General features: G+C 45.7%; 1 long non-coding RNA gene across 1 annotated transcript; it reads left to right on the top strand.

Annotated features, from left to right (window-relative positions):
- The first annotated feature begins 1,160 nt into the window (after positions 1-1,160).
- Positions 1,161-11,706, top strand: LOC115645876. Its single transcript, XR_003998853.1, has 3 exons — positions 1,161-1,238; positions 6,064-6,067; positions 11,695-11,706. It is a non-coding gene; the product is annotated as an uncharacterized LOC115645876 (long non-coding RNA).
- The last annotated feature ends 249 nt before the right edge of the window (positions 11,707-11,955 follow it).

Genomic DNA, 11,955 nt, shown 5'->3' with positions numbered 1-11,955 from the left:
AGGAGTTTAAGGGTTCAAGCTGTCAGTGCTGCTTGATGAAGTAAATGAAAATACTGTTATTCCATCCCACTTACTTACATTAAAAACAGACTGAACGTTCTTTCATGTTGTGTTTTGGCAGTATTCACCCATAGCTCCAGTTGACTTCAACTTGAGTCGAATGCTCAGCTTCTATTAAAATTGAGCCCTAAAATTGATAGTTACCAAGGGCTGATGTGTCTTCTGGGTGAAACATATCTTCTGCCATCCTTCATCATCCTTGTTCAATGCCTCACAGAAGCAAATGGAGCATCAGCTATGTCAATTTCTCCTGACACATCTTCACCTATTTCAAAGCTAGGAATAAACGGAAGCCAGGAATAGGAAATGTTTTTGTTAATGCACCCCCAGCTAATCTAATGTGAAGGAGATTGAACCAAAATTATTACTTCCTAGCTTTTCTTCAGCTATTACATGAACCAATGATTAACCTCTACGCAGAATGGAATGCACAACCCAACCCTAATGACAGTGGTAGTACACTGGGAGTCCACTGTAATTTAAAAAAATGATTTTCTAAAACTGAAAGGTGCCATTTGACAGCCTTGAATTCCAGCAGCAAAATCCCCTCTGTAGTCACAGAACAGTTACAATACAGGAGTATGCCAGCTACCTCTTAGCACCCTAACAATGCTTCCTCAGCCCTAACCTGCAGGCACTTTTTCTGACTAGGCTTTATTATTTTTAAATATTTATACACAGAGAGAAAAAAGCAGAAGTGTTGGCTTAGCCCTCATTTTGTTTAGTGTCTGCATAGAGAAGCTTCCATAAAGAGTGGAGTAATGTGCACGGTGATCAAAAATGAGAACAAATCTCAGTATCCTAATTGTAACAAAAAATGGTTATGTAGAGGTGAAAGGGGGCAAGATGGGTATAGGCAAAGTGTGGCGAGGGCATAGGTATTTCAGTTCAAGCCAGTGAAGGCAAAGCCATATGTGGCTGACAGCTGGAGGATTTCAAGTTACTTCAATGAGAAGCCCAGAGCCATGGCCAAGTATGCTTTAGAGCTACACTTAGGCCTGGTCTACACTATGAGATTAGGTCAAATTTAGCCACATTAGATCAATTTTTATAAGTGATGCAGTTACACAACCAATCCCATTCCGCTGACCTAAAGGGCTCTTAAAATCGACTGCTGTACTCCTCCCCGACGAGGGGAGTAGCACTAAAATCGACCTTCCTGGGTCGAATTTGGAATAGTGCAGACGCAGCACTGTGCAATTTGATGGTATTGGCTTCCAGGAACTATCCCAGAGTGCTCCAATGTGACTGCTCTGGACAGGACTTTCATCTTTGATGCACTAGCCAGGTATACAGGAAAAGCCTTTGGAATTTCATTTCCTGTTTGCTCAGCGGGCAAGCTCAGCAGAACAGGTGACCATGCAGTCCCAGAATTGCAAACTAGCTCCAGCCTGGAGTGAATGAGAGACACTGGATCTGATTGCAGTATGGGGAGAAGAATCTGTGCAGGCAGAACTCCCATCCAGCAGAAGAAATGCTGACATATATGCCAAAATTGCACACGGCATGGTGGATAGAGGCTACACCAGGGATGCACAGCAGTGTTGCATGAAAATTAAGGAGCTCAGGCAAGCCTACCAAAAGACAAAGGAGGCAAATGGTCACTCCAGGGCAGAGCCCCAGACGTGATCAGCTGCATGCCATTCTATGGGGGGATCCTACCAGTACCCAAACACTGTCCATGGACACCTGCAAGGTGGCAGCCTCATGCAACATAGAGGAGGATTTTGTGGATGAGGAAGAAGAGGAAAAAGAGAATGTGCAGCAGGCAAGTGGAGAATCTGTTCTTCCCAGCAGCCAGGACCTTTTCCTCATCCTCAAGCCAATACCCTCCCAGAGTGTATTGTTCCCAGACCCTGAAGGCAGAGAAGGCACTGCTGGTGAGTGCACATTTGTAACGACACTACAGGGGTTAAAAGTAATTGTGTTTAATGTTTGATTTGCCCTGAACAATTGGGATGCATTCGCAGCCAGTACAGCTACTGGAAAAGTCTGTTAATGTGTCTGGGGATGGAGCAGAAATCCTCCAGGGACATCTCCATGAAGCTCTCCTGGAGGTCTCTGAAAGCCTTTGCAGAAGGTTCCTGGGGAGGGCTGCCTTATTTTGTCCTCTACAGTAGGACACTTTACCACACCAAGCCAGTAGAAAGCAGTTGGAATCATTGCAGCACAAAGCATGGCCGAGAATGATCCTGGGTTTTGGTCACATTCATGCAACATTCAGTCTTTATCTTTCTGTGTCAGTCTCAGGAGAGTGATATCATTCATTGTCATCTGGTTGAAATTTTTGTAAGAGAACAGTAATACCCTCTGTTTGGTGATCCCTGACATATTAGACCCCAGTCATGCTGGGCTGTATGCGCTTGGCTAAAAGGGATCATTCTGGAGAATAGCCATGCCGGGGGGCAGGTGTGCTGCACATCCACCCCGAAACCCACAGCCTTTTCCTTTAAAAGGTAACCGCAGGCCCTCCTTTTAAATGGCAAAACCAACTGGCATTGGTTGCTATGGGAAAGGAGGACGCTGCAGTTTGAAGCCATTCCCACATGTTATGAACATGGAAGAAGCCAATCTCGCATAGCCTTTGGCTTACTATGGCTGCCTGGAAACCGAATTCTGTTGTCCAGCTGTGTGTGATGTGCCACCATACCAGCAGGGGCTCAATATAGAAGGCAAAATGTAACGTTGTACCTAAAACACATGCTATCTGCTGTGAATTGCTTGATTCACTGTGAAAGAGTCTCCCTTTTGTTCTCAGAAATGTATCCTTAAATTCTACTCTCCCTTCCCCCCCCCCACAGCTGCAAATGTTTCTGTGCTCCCTGTATCAACTCCGTCTCTGAGGTTATTGCAGATTAGAAGGCAAAAAATACGCACTCGTGATGACATGTTTTCAGAGCTCATGCGGTCCTCCCACATTGATAGGGCATAGCTGAAATCATGGAAGCATTCAGTGACAGATGCCAGGAAAGCATATAGTGAGCATGATCGGAACATGAAGGAGGAGATGCTGAGTCTAATGGGGGAGCAAACAGACATGATGAGGTGTTTGGTGGAACTGCAAGAAAGGCAACTAGAGTACAGACCCCTGCTGCATCGCTTGTGTAACTACCTGCTCTCCTTACCAAGTTTCATATCCTCCTCACCCAGACGCCCAAGAATGCAGAGGGAGTGGGGGAGACTCCAGGCACCCACCACTCAACTTCAGAGGATGGCCCAAGCAACAGAAGGCTGTCATTCAAACAGCTTTGATTTGTAGTGTGGCTACAACAAGCAATGTGGCCTTGTCCTTCCCTCCTCCTCCACCCCACCTGGGTTACCTTTTACTAGTCAATGTTGTCAGTGATCTCAAGTTTTTGTTAATAAATAAAGAATGAATGGATTAAAAACAATAGGAACTTTATTTCCTGTGCCAGCTGTGGTTGAAGTCAGGGAGGGGAACTGGCGTTCAGGGAAGTACATTCACCAAAGGGGGCAGCTTTGCATCCAGGACAAACACACACAACTGTCACACTTGGTGAGTCATGAAACTGTTTTTCAAAGCCTTTCTGTTGTGCAGCGCACCTCATTGTGCTCTTTTAATTGCCCTGGTGTCTGGCTGTTCAAAACTGACTGTCAGGAGATTTGCCTCAACCTCCCACCCCACTATAAATGTCTCCCTCTTACTCTCACAGATATTATGGAGCACACAGCAAGCAGCAATAACAATGGGAATATTGCTTTTGCTGAGGTCTAACCTACTCAGCAAACTGCACCAGTGCCCCTTTAAATGTCCAAAGGCACATTCTACCACCATTCTGCACTTGCTTAGCCTGTACTTGAACTGCTCCTTACTGCTGTCCAGGCTTCCTGTGCCATGGGAGCAAGGGGTAGGCTGAGTCCCCAAGGATAACTATTGGCATTTCAACATCTCCAACAGTAATTTTCTGGTCTGGGAAGAAAGTCCCTTGCTGCTAGCTTTTCAAACAACCTGGAGTTCCAAAAGATGCGAGCGTCATGCACCTTCCCTGACCATCCCACTTGATATTGGTGAAACGGTCCTTGTGATCCACCAGTGCTTGCAACACCATTGAGAAGTACTCCTTGCAGTTTATGTATTCTTTGGCAAGGTGGTCCAGTGCCAAAATAGGGATGTGTGTTCCATCTATCGCCCCACCAGAGTTAGGAAACCCTATTGCAGCAAAGCCATCCACTATGACCTGCACGTTTCCCAGAGTCACTACCCTTGTTAGCAGAAGGTTATTGATGGTCTTGGCTACTTGGATCAGAGCATATCCCATGGTAGATTTGCCCACTCCAAATTAATTCCCAACTGACCTGTAGCAGTCGGGCATTGCAAGTTTCCACAGGGCTATCACCACTCGCTTCTCAATTGTCAGGGCAGGTCTCATCTTGGTATTCCTGGGCTTCAGAGTGGGGGAAAGCAACTCACAAAGTTCCAGGAAAGTGGCCTTACGCATGCAAAAGTTTCGCAGCCACTGGGAATCATCCCATACCTGCAACACTATGAAATTTAAGAAACAGTCTGTGTTTGTTTTCCAGGCCCAGAATTGGAGTTCCACTGTATCAGCATACCCCAATGCCACCATGATATCCCAATTGCCACATCCTGTGCTTTCAGGAACATCTGTGTCCATGTTCTCCTCACAATCTTTCTTGTGCTGGCGGCTCCTAGCTAGGCTCTGTACATACTGCAGGATAATGTGCGAGGTGTTTACAATGCTCACAAATGCAATGTGCAACCACCTGTGACAATATTTTTGCCTCATCAGGCATTGGAAGCTAAACCCAGAATTCCAATGGCCAGTGGGGACTGTGGGATAGCTACCCACAGTGCACCATTCTGTGAGTCAATGCTAGCCACGGTATTGAGGACACGCTCTGAAGACCTAATGCGCTTAGTGGGGACACACATGATCGACTGTATAAAATCGGTTACTAAAGATTGACTTCTATAAAATTGACCTAATTTCACAGTGTAGACATGCCCTTAGAAGAAATTGAGAGCAAGAGCAGCCATGAAGCACAGCCACAAATACAGAAGTGTAGCTGAGAGTATTTTGGAAAACTATAAACATTGCAGATAATTGCGTATTGTGATATATTAGCATATTGTTCTTGCTGTCCCAAAAGCCAGAAGCACCTGCTCCTCTCAGTTTATTTATTGGATCATGAGGAACAAAACTCAGCAGCCATGCTGGTGGCTTCCTGCTGCTATAAGATGAACTGTAAACCTATAGCTCTGAGCCCTTAAAATCAGCTGCTTTGTGTTACAGAAAGACTGCATGTGCAGTTGTACAGTGACCTGGAGTAAAATCCATGCTCTCTGCTACTGTCGTCTTACTGTGTCCACCTTCTTAAGCAGTAACCCTTCCTGACCCTTGCCAATGGAGTTCTATAACCTCTGCACTGCCCTAATTCGCCAGAACTCCTACTTTTATTTCACACTTCAGCTGGGCCAGTCTATCCAGGCCTGCCAAGTGTCACACATCTCACATGACACACATAGATTTGGCAGACCTCTCATGTCTGACTGCATCTCAGCTGAGATGTAACACATTCAGCTGGGCTGGGCTGCAGGCAGACAAGGCCACTGCTTATTCTAACCCCTAAGTGCTGCTATAGTGATTGGCTTCATGTAGCCAATGTCCTCTCTGCCTCCCTTATTCCTGCTCCTCCTGCTGGAACCATAACATCTGGAGCCCCCAGGATAAAGCAGTGCCAGGGAAGGGGGAGAGAAGGGAGAGAGTAAGGGGGCAGGACTGAAAAGGCTAATAGGCAGAATGAGGGTAGCTATCTCAGGTTCCCCCACAGCCCAACACTTCTGAGGCTTCCTCTACCCTCCAGTTCTTTCCCCACCAACCCTCTTACAGAGTCTCTCCCCCTATATCCTCCACCCCGCAGCAACACACCACAGTGGCCTTGACTTTCTCCAATATCCTGGTCCCTGCTGGCTTCCCCAGCCTCCCTCCAACTGCCCTGGTTTGTCCCCTTACATCAGAGGTATGTGATGAAAACGATCCTGCCCAGGGCTGGCCCTACCATGAGACGAACTAAGGCGGCTGCCTCAGGTGCCAGACAGTTGGGGGGAGGGAGGGCACTAGGACTCAGAGTGTAGAAAATTGTGTCTGCTGCTGGTGCATAAGTATTCTCTCTGCTCTAGATGCACAGAGATGGTGGAGTGCTGTGCTGGAGGAAGGAGGGCACAAGAGACATAACAGGCAGGCAGGAGAAAAGGTGAGAAGGAATAACAGAAAGCAGCAGGAGCTGCAGGAAGAGAGAGGAGGAGGAGCCTTTTATGTACCTCTCTTGCACCCCCAGGAGCCTGGACTGATTAACACCAGCTTCTCAGGGAGCTTCCTGTTTCCTGCTGCTTCCCTGAACCCACTTGAGGAGAACAGGCAGTCAACCGAAGTATTAGGAGCCAGTTAGGCCCATAAGATGCTGATATCTTCCCTCATTCAGGACCTGCTACCAGTCTGCTTATTTGTCCCCTTCAATTGAATGTTGAGAGCCACTATAGCTGGCACAGAACAGCAGTTATGAGTGAAAGAAGAAAACGCCCCTCTGGGGCAGCATTCAGAAAAAGAAAGCAAGCAACGGAAGCATTTCTATCGAAGCAGGAAGGTACATAGACACAAACGTGTCCTGAGATACATAGACACAAACGTTCACGGGGACCCTTCCAGCCCCAGTGAGGATGTGAGTGGTGAGGAGTTGCCTGATCTTCCAGTTAGTCAGAGTGCAGGTGACCTGGCAGCTACTGCAGCATTCATATCTCCATCTGAAATGGATGTAACCATGCACAGAGGAACAAAAACAGAGGAGTGTCTGCTGCTGGTGCATATGTATTCTCTCTGCTCTAGATGCACAAGATGGTGGAGTGCTGTGCTGGAGGAAGGAGGGCACAAGAGACATAACAGGCAGGCAGGAGAAAAGGTGAGAAGGAATAACAGAAAGCAGCAGGAGCTGCAGGAAGAGAGAGGAGGAGGAGCAGACACAGATTTGAGAGTTAAACCCTCGAGCTTTTTTGTCCCATGCAGTTCTCATTTATTGAACTTGGTGGTTAGTGATGCAGCATCACCTTCTAGTAAGGCTGCTAAGTTTTTTAATGTAATTCAAAGCATCTATGTATTTTTCTCTGCATCAACTCATCGATGGCAAATTTTGAAGCAATATCTGGGAACATCCTCTCTGACACTGAAACCACACGATGGGAGTGCCACACGATGGGAAAGTCGAGTGGAGGTGATAATGCCTATCAAACACCAGATTGGGAAGATAGATGATGCCATAGTTGCCATTATGGAGGATAATGCTATGACAGGAACTATTTGTGGAAGAGCAGTGGCAGAAGGAAATGGAATCAACAGAAACATACATAACTTCAAATTTCTGTGTGGCTTAGTGTTGTGGCATGACATACTGTTTGAAATAAATGTTATAAGCATGAGACTCCAAGGTGTTGACCTTGATATATGTGGAACAATGGAATGACTGGACAAAGCAAAGTCATATGAGGGATTATAAAACATTCTGAGGAGTGCACAGAAATTGGCAGAGGAACTTCACACTGAAGCTATTTTTCCACCCATTCAAGAATACAAAAGTCACTGAAGAAAAAGACTTTTTGATGACAAGGCACGGGATAATCCCATAAGAGACCCCAAACAACAATTCAAAGTTGAATTCTTTAACCAGGTGCTAGATTGTGCAATACAGTCAGTTGAAGAACGTTTCATGCAGCTTAAGGAACACAGCAGTATATTTGGGATGTTGTATGACATTCCAAAACTCCTCACTATACCTGAAGACCTACACCAGCAATGCAGGGCACTAGACACAGTATTGATACATGATGACATGTGCGATATTGATGAGAGAGATTTAGGAGATGAACTGAAACCCTTTCAAGATACATTTCAGCAGGATCAACTTCAAAGGCTGTTCTGGAATATACGTGCACAAATAAGATGATCATTCTCTTTCCCAATGCTTTTGTTGCTCTGCACATAGTTAACACTTCCTGTAACAGTTGCCAGTGAGAACATAGCTTCTCCAAGCTGAAGTTAATAAAAACACATCTTCGCTCCACAATGACACAGGAGAGGCTAGTTGGCCTTGCAACCATCTCAATGGCGCATGAGCTGGCCCAGACTGTGGATCTTCAGCAGGAAGCAGTTCAAATCTTTGCAACCAAGAAGGCACAGAAAGCACCACTTTGATTATTCAAACAGATAAAAATGCTAGTGTTTACTATTCAGAAAATAAGTTTCATTTGCTGTTCAGGCATTTGAAAGTTAAATATTACTTAAAATTTTTGAACAAGGCATTTTAAGTTGTTAGTTCTCCTTTATTGGGTAGGTAGCAGAGCAGTACCATGAGAGGAGTAGACCAGAATAAGGCAGAATTGAGACCTTTCAAAGTTTTGGCCCAAGAGAGGGAGCACAAGGGCATCATTTGAGCTCCTTGCCTCAAGTGCCAAAATGTTATTGGCTGGCCCTGGTCCTGCCTCCCTCACACTTGCTCTCACTGATCACAGAAGAAGGAGGAGATGGGGGCACATTAGTAACTTCTTTGCATCAATGTGAAATATCACCCCTGGAACTGCAGAAAGCTGGGCAGCTCTGCTCACCAGCTCTGTTTACATGCAAACAGGTGTGCAAAGCAAATATAAGAGTTTGGTGGGGGAATCACAGTCCACTGTCAGATGAACATCTTTTTTCCCCTCTTATTTTATGTTATTACAGCTTCTGTATTTCATGGCCCATTTTGTGTAGAGCAGGGTGTGCAAAGGATTTTTCATCCTGCTAAAACTGTCAACATATTAAAAAGATTTTTTGTTCCATAGGTGGAGGAAGGGGCAAAAATGAGACCTTTATAATTTTTTCACAGAAAATCAGAACAAGACCCCACCCCCAGAATAGGCAGGCAGTTAGGGCACTCACCTGGGATGTTGGGAACCTAGGTTCAAATTCCAGCACAGGGTCTCCCACGTGAGTGTTCTAACCATGTGGCTATTCTGGAGTCTGGTGGGTGGCTTCCCTCTCTCTCTCAAAGACTTACACACTTTCTCTCAGTTCTGTCCTGGACATGAAATACCTTGAAAACTGTTAGTTTTTTTTGTTTAATTCTGATCCGCTCTACTCATGGGCATGTTTTTCTGTATATTCTGTAAGGTAAATACAAGGGTAAATCAGCAACACACTACACAGAGAATTAGCTGTGAAGCATTCATGTTGGTCATGGAAGTTTTCAAGCTAATTTCTGCTCTGGAAAAGGACCCAATACATTATTTAAAAGACTGGCTTCACAAAAATGTTTCAGAAGACAAAGGGATAGAATCAGGTGACAAAGAATTGCTGAGGTGACACTATGTCCTCCTCCTACTGTGGCACAAGGTACCAGCTCCAGCAATCTGCAGCTGGTGCAAAAGCCTATAGGGGGTTAAAAGCCAACGTAATTACGAGCATCTCTGGGCTGCTCTATATTGCACTAGAGGCAGGAGTGAACTCCAGCAACCTTGGGGATTGTGGTTTAAAGCCACTTTTGCCTTCCCTATCCACAGATGTACTGAGCAGTCCACCCAGCAGTGATGCCAGATAAAAGAGAATTTCAAACATTTTTTATAATTTTGAGCCTATTTCCTAATAAGAAAAACTTGGCAACATAGATAACAGAGACGAGAGATTGCCTGTAAATCATTACAAAGCACTGTATTCCTTGGAAAACATAAGAACAAAACAGGGCCATATAATCCAGTTATGGGTATTTAAAAATCCCAGGAAGCCCTCAATGCTTTGTCTAACTTTTACCAGTGTGTCTTTCTCTTTCCCAGGCACCACCAAACAATAGTGGTTTTCCTCTAATTGTTATCTAGCATTATTATTTTACACAGAATATGGATCTTACCATAACCATTTATTTATTATTTGAAAGAATCCAGAATCATCCATCTAGTAACAACAAGAGAACGCTTTAGTGGATTATTTATTAGTGGACAGATGGTGAGAGGGAAATGATAAACCATTTGTTCAACTGAATTTTTTAAAGAATGGTTTATCATTTCCCTCTTGAGGCATATTTATTACTTGAAAGAAACCAGAATCATCCATCTAGTAACAACAAGAGAACGCTTTAGTGGATTATTTATTAGTGGACAGATGGTGAGTTTTGCTTTTTTGTTGTGTAGGGATTTTTTTTTACCACACACACATGCACACACCCGTCCACCACACCCCCACCCTCCTTGCAGTGTTCAGAGAAACTTTTAGATGAAAATCAGAGGCCACACTCAGAGAATGCACTATGTGTGGTTGGTTTTTGAATCTGGTATGTGATGTGAAAACACCGTAGAATTTACACACATACGCTTGTACCCAATCACTTCCTGATATAATATAAAATCATGTTTCAGGCATTCAGAGAGTCACACATTAACTCCGATGACAAAAATGCCAGAAGTTCTACCTCAACTGAGTCCTGAAGAAAAGACGGGTGTAGCTCAAGAGTTTGTCTCTTTCACTAACAGAAGTTAGTCCCATAAACGTTCAAACATGAGTCATACATAGCCAATGACAATTTTACATGGCTTCCACACTGACGAATCCACTTCTACACTGACAAATCCTGGTGATCCTGCAATCCCCTTCTTCCTGCAGCAACCCCTCTCTCTGGAGTGACTACCATCCTTTACTTCATATGATAACTTGATGTGCCAAGTCAGACATAGATATAGAGAGGCCTCAACTCTGATGCTTTGCAGTCTCTAGAGATAAAGTTGATGTGGATGCAATTATCTTCAGATGTGTCACCTTGGGTAGGTATTTTGTGAAGACCTTTGTTGCTGTGGAAAATCTGAAAGGCAATATCTTCTATTGATATTGGTTGAATTATTGTGAATCTCAGATACTTCATGTGGGACAGGCGGATGGCTATGTAGAAGTGTGCAACTTCTAAGTTGAGGGCCTGTGGCGGGGTTGAGACTCACCAGCGTGGCGCCTTCTGCTGGTCATCCAGGGAATTAGCTCTTTTCCAGTTCCGGAACGCCCTCTGCTGGCAGATGTCTCACTTGCCACTGGCCCCAGTGCCCCTTCTCTCGGGGTTCTTCCCCTTGCAGTACCCCGCAGTCTCGCTGGGTCTCCCCTCCCCAGGGAACCCCTAACCCCCATCCCCACCTTGCCTCAGTGGCTACTGCCAGTCACCATCTAGCCCCCGCTCACTGGGAAAGACTGCAGTCTATAAACTACTCATTATTTGCAAAGGGGGTTGGACCAACTGCCTTTGTCTATCTCTGGGTTGCCCCTCTCCAGCCCCAGTACCTTTCATAGGCCCTTTTCAAGGCCTGCAGCCTGGTGTTTTATTAGGCTGGAGCTCCCCAGCTCCTTCTGCACTGCACCACCTCAAGTACCCTTCTCAGCTTCCAGGCAACCTGGTCCTTTTCTCTCAGAAGCTAGAAAAAGCATGTCCTCTTGAGCTTCTGGCTCACAGCCCTTTTATAGGGCCAGCTGTGGCCTGATTGGGGCATGGCCTCAGCTGTGGCTGCTTCCCCACTCAGTCTTTCCCCAGCCACAGCCCTCTCCAGGGCTGTTTTTAACCCCTCCAGGCAGGAGAGGGGTGACCTCCCCACGACAGGGCCACAAATCAGTCTTGAGATTGAAGAGATGGAATGATGGCATGCCAGCTGATGGCAGGGGTAGGGCAAAGGGGACAATTGCCCAAAGACCTGGGAGATTTAAAAGGACCCAGGAGCCCTAGGCCCTTTTAAATTGCCCATGTGGGCTGCAGGGCTTCTAGGTGCGTGCAACCACTCCAGGCTCCACACTTTGGGGGGCCCCAGAGACCGGCGAGATTGGCCAGCATGGTCAGTCCCAGAAGTGATGGATTCGTCACTTC

Source organism: Gopherus evgoodei, chromosome 2, assembly GCF_007399415.2.
Source record: "Gopherus evgoodei ecotype Sinaloan lineage chromosome 2, rGopEvg1_v1.p, whole genome shotgun sequence".
NCBI classification, from domain to species: Eukaryota; Metazoa; Chordata; order Testudines; family Testudinidae; genus Gopherus; species Gopherus evgoodei.
This window is presented reverse-complemented; position numbering and strand designations above follow the sequence as displayed.